At 38.6% G+C, this 7,241-nt stretch overlaps 1 protein-coding gene across 1 annotated transcript in view; it reads left to right on the top strand.

Annotated features, from left to right (window-relative positions):
* Positions 1-4,243: 4,243 nt before the first annotated feature.
* ccdc102a (coiled-coil domain containing 102A) overlaps positions 4,244-7,241 on the top strand; it is a 73,219-nt gene continuing 70,221 nt past the window's right edge. Inside the window, exon 1 of the mRNA XM_059346117.1 lies at positions 4,244-4,381. The gene's annotated coding sequence lies outside the window, so the exon portion shown is untranslated. The remainder of the gene's footprint in view (positions 4,382-7,241) is intronic.

Raw genomic sequence — 7,241 nt, 5'->3', positions numbered from 1 at the left:
TGAGCGGTCAGGGCGGATGAATAGATCAAACAAACACAGGACTTTGACCGAGGAGAGCGCTGTTCATGACCCGTTTGGAACCAATAGTCAACATTGACTTATTTTACCTTTGTTCTTAACTAATGCCATGTGAAAAAGTTATGGAACAAACATACACTTTAACCACGACTTTTTCCTCAACCTAGCCAAGTAGTTTTGTTGCCAAAACATGTTTCTGCTCTGCAGGGACTCATGCAGACACACTGATCACTCCTGATACTGGACTTTAGCAAAATAACATTGGCAGATGTGTCAATAACTTCTGTCAGACATCAGGTTGACTTGTCTCACCTGGCTGCTCTCTCCTCGTCTTCCAGCTGCATCGTGTTCTCGGTTGCAGCGGGCCGAACCAGGATCACACCTGGAGGAGCGGCTGTGAGAGGTGGACTGCTGCGATCTGTTTGGATGTCCTTGTTCTGAGCAGCAGGAGGCTCTTCACTTCCATACAAACACACACAGAGTTAGCGTATTATCCCTGTTGTTGTCGTGACATATTTAAAGAAAGAGTTTTTCCAGAGAAGATAATCTTACCTGGTCTCCTCATCAATGTCCAACAGCAGCCTGTTTTTGGCATCAACAGTACGGACCAGGATCACACCTGGTGGGAGCTCCATGGAATCGTGTGTGGTTCTCTTTGTTTTACATCTGAACCAGTTCTTCTTCATGCTGGGTTGGAAACAGGAAACACTAGGTGAATAGGTTTTTTTTTTTAACATATAGATATCACTGTGAAACTTCCCCAGTTGTTATTCAAATAAACACAATATTTTTTTGCCTTATGAGTTTTCTGAAATTTTATGTTTAGATATGCAAATGAGGTGGGGACTCAATAAACATGTGCTGATTTGCATATATTTCCAGGACATAAATCTGAACATCGGATAAAGCAAATTTCACAGTTATTATTTCATTTTGTTGATATATTGATTCAAAGTTTTTTACAGAAGGGATCTGGGGTATCTTCTTTTATCATTTCTTAAATCAGAAAATCCTGTCAAAAGCCATATAAAATTAAGGAACAAAATGTTTTGTAAATCAGGGTATGAATGATATATTGACAAGCCCCTCAGTAAAAACCTTCAGAATATAGTTTGGAATAAAACCGGTAAGTTTGATGTCTGTAAGTGGAGCTGAAGTTGAGATTTATAAGAAAAAGTTTATTTAATAATTTATTGAATAACTTTTATTGAATTTAGGATATTTAAAAAAAAAAGACACATTGTAAGAGAAATGCACACACAAACGCACGCACACATGCACGTAAGCACACACACTAACTGGGAGTTTTGTTGTCTGCTGATGAACAGATGAGTGTGGATCTCGATGGGAGTGATACTCTCGGCCTCGTCCAGGCTCAGCATGGCCTTCAGGAGGTTAATGCATCGCGCCTGCTGCACAGCCAACTTATTCTTCCTCTACAGCTGGTTCAGGAAACAAACCCTCTGTCAGTCAAGTCTTCCAAATGATTCATGGAAAAAAACAGATAAAAACCCGCAGCTGCTTCACAATCACCCTCCTGAGGTCGTTCAGACAGTAACGCATGTCTGTCTTGAAAGTCCTGAAAGCAAACCTAAAACTGTTTCAGCAATATTTCTCAACGTGAAAAAACGCAAAATAAACCCTTACATCTGCATTCTTTCTTATTTCCAGCATGCAAGTTCTTTAAGGCCTAACCCTGTTCTGTTCCCTAACTTTAGGAATGTGGTTTTTGGTGCCTTAAAGTAACCATTTTACAACATCAAGAATGTATTTAGACTTGCTAAAAGCCAGATAAATCCTCTGTTGATGTCTAACTGTGGAAATGAGCAATTATTATATAATTATGATTAAATACAATTCAATTTAATATAAACAGCTGGCAAAATAAAAGCATTCTGTAAATGTCAGTTTTCACAGTTATCGTAACACTAGCTGTGCTGATGAAGGCTTTGACATTCTTTTGGGCTTCGGCAGCTTGAAAAGTGTTTGAATTTGAGCTTTTGAATGTGAGCCGGCAGCTGAATGTCATGTCTGACGCCAGATCCAGCCGTTGAAAAGTGGTTCAGGAGGAGAGCAGGGACAGGGAGTGCAGTCCAGCTCCGGTGGTGGACTTACTGCTTCATGCTCAGTGTCTCCTGGAAAGAGCTCGCTGCCCAGGAGCATGATGACCATCACGCAGCCCAACGACCACATATCGATGGCCTTGGAGAACGGGAGGTACAACATTATTTCTGGAGCCCTGAATATGAAAGAACAACACAATGAGCAACACAGTCATATTTCAAGGATCTAAACTAAATGAACAGGAAGTGCAGACGGCATACAGACTGACATTTCGCACCCGTCTGATGATAACCTGATCTTACCTGAAGTAAACCACCTGCATGGTCTTCCCCTGCCGGGCTTTGGACTGGTGTATGGCCAGGCCGAAGTCGATGAGTTTGATCCTGAAGGGTTGTCCCTGGTGATCCACCATCATAATGTTGTTGGATTTAAGGTTAGGTCGAAAAAAGACATTTGAAATCTCAACTGCAGTATCTCTTTCCAGAAATCATGATCTGAAGACCCAGAATTGAGTTTTTCGAATATATTTTATTTATGTTTGGTACTTTGATCACCACAAGCCAAGTCTAGGCTGATAAAAAGCACTACAGATAGGAAGATTTAGGGATGGACTGTCCCTTTAAGATAAACTACAATGGTGTAGGTTTGGACAGTAGTGAAAATACTTGTCAAGGGACAAAATGCCAGAGTAGGTCAAAACAATATGGCTGGACAGTGTATGGTCAATGATTGTGCTAAGCTGAGGCCGAAGTGAAACATGAATGCTTCTTGAGGTGCATCAAGGTTCTATCTTCTCTGATTCAGTTCTGTTTGACTTTTCATGATTAAAATCCAATCTCCTAACCAGTAGTGATTGTGTTCAGTTGGCTTCATTTGTATCAGCTGATTTATGCTCATTTTTCATTTTTTGGAAGATGCAGCAATTTTATGACCTATATCTATTTCACTGAGTACCCGGTTGCCATAATGTAGCTTTAAATGAAGACCTGAGTTATAATGAATTAACTAATTATTACAATAACTGAAAAGAGGCCATCAAACCATTGACATTTGTTGCTGATAAGAATGGACAAAACACAGTTTTGTTTTTGTGGACCAGTGTTCTTTGTTTGCCATCAGGGGGCGCCAGTGTTGTGTTTTTTTTATGCGTTTGTCCAACTCTTGTCATAGTTCATGGAATCTCATGAGACTTAGCTGGTGTGCTGTTTTTAGCTTATCACTTAAAGCCTAATTGAGCTGGCCCCTAATTGGTCCAGTGTAAGTTCCATATAGATATATGAAATATTTACACTTCTTAAGAACCAGATTATGTTTTCTTAGAGCAGAGCCGCTCTGCTGTTAAAATATAGGCTTTTCAAGCATGCATGTGCCGTATTATTAGGGAAAAATTACAACAAAATATAGTGAAAATAAAAAATAGGCCCAAGCGTCAGACTCAGAACATTAGATACTCAATGATAATGACTGGATGATTGGGATGTCCCTTATTTTGACTGTGATTTTGCAATAAAAGTTGTTAACTGTGTGTAAATGATCAATTAGTCAATTGGCTGAGAATTGTTTTAAACAATGTATTCATCTTTTAGGTGAAAATGACAAATATGACCCAGTTTCAACTCCTGCAATGTGAGAATTTGCTGTTCTGTTCTGTCATTTGAATTTGGACTATTTGAAGATACTTCCTTCAAATAACTCCATTATACAGTTGTCAGCAGTGATATTTGTAATATAGCCTAGTTCACCATTTATAACTCAGTAATTTCATTTCAAATTAATAATAACCCTTACAGATATTGTGATTTTTGTGGCTGTACAGATGTTTTAAATGTCAGGAATAATTAGAATACGCTTTGTATGTATGAACTGTGTTTGTGATAAAAGATGTTCAGCTGCTTTGTTCAGTAGGTGAAGTTGATATCCCTACAAGGGAGATCACATTCCACCAGCTCTTCTCCCGGTGCTGTAGTAATTTCAACTGGGAGGTCTCCACTTAGCCAACCAATCAGCAGACGGTTGTGTGTTGGAAACAGAACCTGATTGGCTCACAGCAGGATATTGTTGTCATATCGATAGCTAATTGGTCGAACGGGTTGTCCAAACCCTGGAGCCCCGCCCGTTTTCTCTCCTCAGTGAGGACGACGTTTTCCATCCAGACCAGAGAGAAAAAAACTGCACGAAGAGAACAACCACCAGACCGAGGTTTGGCTGGATAAAAGGGGAACTCTCAGCTGCTATACCGGGATAAAAATACATATTCCAGGCGGAGATAAGAACAGTATTCGCCGGCGCTCCCATTACGGTACGTTGTCCTCTGCTTTTGTTATCACAGTGGCTGATAGTTTGACTGAGTCCACTGCTTTTAGACACACTGGTGTCAAATGACACGAACATCATCTTCTTCCCCTTTTTTTCTCTTCATGTGCATCGTTTTTGGGTAATAATTATCAAAAACTGGACCTATAGTGTGCTGTGGAGAGATAGTTACTTTGTTGCTTTTTCTTCTGGTATGTCAGATACATTGTTGCTGTAAGGAGGAGGCACTTTACACTGTTGAAGCCACAGTGAAGTTCACACACTATGTTTTCCTTTGCTAATGGTCTTTAAAAAAAGGTTTAACTCGTTTTTGTAGATGTACAACTACCTGCAATGAAAGGACAATCACGGAGTTCCAGAGAGTAGCCTGTAGCAGGGGCTCCCGGAGAGGGGGACCCCTGTGGTATCTGAAGGAGCAGACTCTAGAAATGATGAAAATTATTGTCACAGCTGCTTTATTGTACAAAAGAGATAGTCTGAAGGAATGTTTTCTCAAAGTTCAGTAATCTAATTTAACATGAACTCTCACAATAAGACCATGAAGGATGCATTTACCCAGAGCTGCAGTAAATGTAAAAGCCAGAAGGCCAAATGTGTACACTGTGGTATTTGATATGTGACCTGAGGATTAGCCTACAGAGCAGCTCACTAGAATACTGAGTAAACCATCTGTATGATTGAACATAATGAAATGTCGTTTTCTTGGCTAAGTTATCTGTGCTCAGCTTCATGTGAATTGTGTCATGGAGGTTGGGCAGGGTTTGCCCCAGTTTGTGCCTCTGGTAAACATTCAAGTGACAGATTGAAGCATCTTGTAAGAAAGATCTCTAAGGATCAATAGAGGAGGTCATGTATTAACACCTGCAGCTGGTTGAAAAGCCTTTGCAAAATCTTCCCACATTTTCCGTCTGAATAATTTAAAAATGTATAACCAGTGTCCACAGTTTGACTTCTTTTCCAAATATATGTTTTTGCCTGCTCTTTGACCATGTTAATGATATATTTACTACTTACTGTAATACACAGTGTAAGTATGTTTCTTGTGTTGCACAAATGAGCAAGCAGTTGTTCAATGACATTCTGGTTATTGAGCAAAAATCATCAGGAATGTATTTCTTAGAAAAACAGAGGCTTCGATCTGTGACTGGAATGTAATATGAAGGAGTCACACACTGGGTGTCAAACTTTTATACTTTATAGCAAAGAATAATGTGCAAAACATTGAGGCAGCAGCTTCTGACAATTGCTATCCCAGATTGAAATGGTAAACACTATCAGAGGGAGATTATATCAGTTGTAGATAATCAACGTTAATTCCATAATGGCTAAAATAAAGAGATAATTTGTGAGAAAACCTCACTCTGTAACACCACTCTACAGGTGGACTGTGATTTTATAGTTCAATGGGACCAACAGATTGGTGACTGTTCTCTGGAAAATTGATCTAACTGATCAGGAGTCTCCCAGTTCAACTTATATTCAAAACTTATTAATGTTTTAGAGCTTATGATCTCAATAGTGATGCATGGAGATCTTCAGCATTTGCTGCTTGTGAAAATAAAAAGGTAAGAAATGAAGTAGATTGCAGCCGTTATGTAATTGTGCCAGATACATTAATTAGGCTACCAGTAAAAATTGTAGAGTTGTTGGCTCCTCGAAGAGCAAACATAAACTACAAGCCTTTATGTTTTCATTATAACTGAAGTTACTTGCAAATATTTAAGCTACACATTTGGTAGATTCAACAAGAGTATAGAAAGAACTGATTTAATACCATCAAACTCTACACCTGCATTTTTGTATTGGTAATGAAAGTGAGGAATCAAATAGGCCAAGTATTAAACAATTTACCCAGCCCGACATGGAGCTTTCCCTCAACTGTGTTGAGAAATAATAAAAAAAAAAGAAAAAAAAGGGTTGTACCCAAATAAAGTTGTATTAATCCAAATTGGATTTGTGTAATATGAAGATTCAAATATTGACAGTACATCTGGCAGTCAGAAAATCCATTGAGCTTAAGTGAGCATTTTGACCACATTAACAGGGTCAAATGTGGTCAGACAGAGTTTGGGGAATTCAGCTCAGTGATGCAAATTCTCCTTATGTAGCCTGATGCGTACTGAAAGACGCCAGCATTCCCTTCAAATTAGGGCCTAAATGATTCATACATTAATGGAATCATCTAACATTAGAAATTATTTTGATTCTCAGTTAATCATTAAACCTATTTATCAAGTCAAAATACCATCATTTAGTTCCAGCCTTTGCTACTTTCGTTCTTAAAGTAAATGGAACACTGTACGTTTGGATTGGGGATTGTTGGTTGGACAAAGCATGTCTTCCTTTGGGCTTTAGGAAGATGTGATCGGCATTACACATGATACACATTTAAACATTAAAAAACAAAAAAAAACAAATCAATAATCTATAATGAAAATAATGAATAATTTCAGCCCTACCTTAAGTCTTTATATTCCACTTTACCATCTGGTTTTGCCTGGTAATGTTTGGTGACTTGTCTAGAAACTACTACAGGAAGTCCCACTCTTTCATGTTATGAGACCCATAAATAAATTCAGTAATTTAGCTCCCACTTCAGAACATTTCATCCCAAATACTCCCATGTGAACAGATTTGATATTTGTGCACTGCATTCCAGCAGCAGGAGAAAAGCATTTGTTTTTGATTCATATGGTGAAAAATTCTGGGTGGTCTGGTGAGTTAGCACATTTAAGACTGTTTCTCTGTTGTTGTCATCATCTAAACTTCTGCTAGTTTCAAATTTAAATGTCGCTTCCCTCACCCAAGCAGACTTACATTCTGTATTGTAGAGCTTATGTACATAT

This window comes from Centropristis striata, chromosome 2, assembly GCF_030273125.1.
Source record: "Centropristis striata isolate RG_2023a ecotype Rhode Island chromosome 2, C.striata_1.0, whole genome shotgun sequence".
Taxonomy (NCBI): domain Eukaryota; kingdom Metazoa; phylum Chordata; class Actinopteri; order Perciformes; family Serranidae; genus Centropristis; species Centropristis striata.
Note: the sequence above shows the minus strand (reverse complement) of the source record. Positions and strands in the feature narration are given on the sequence as shown.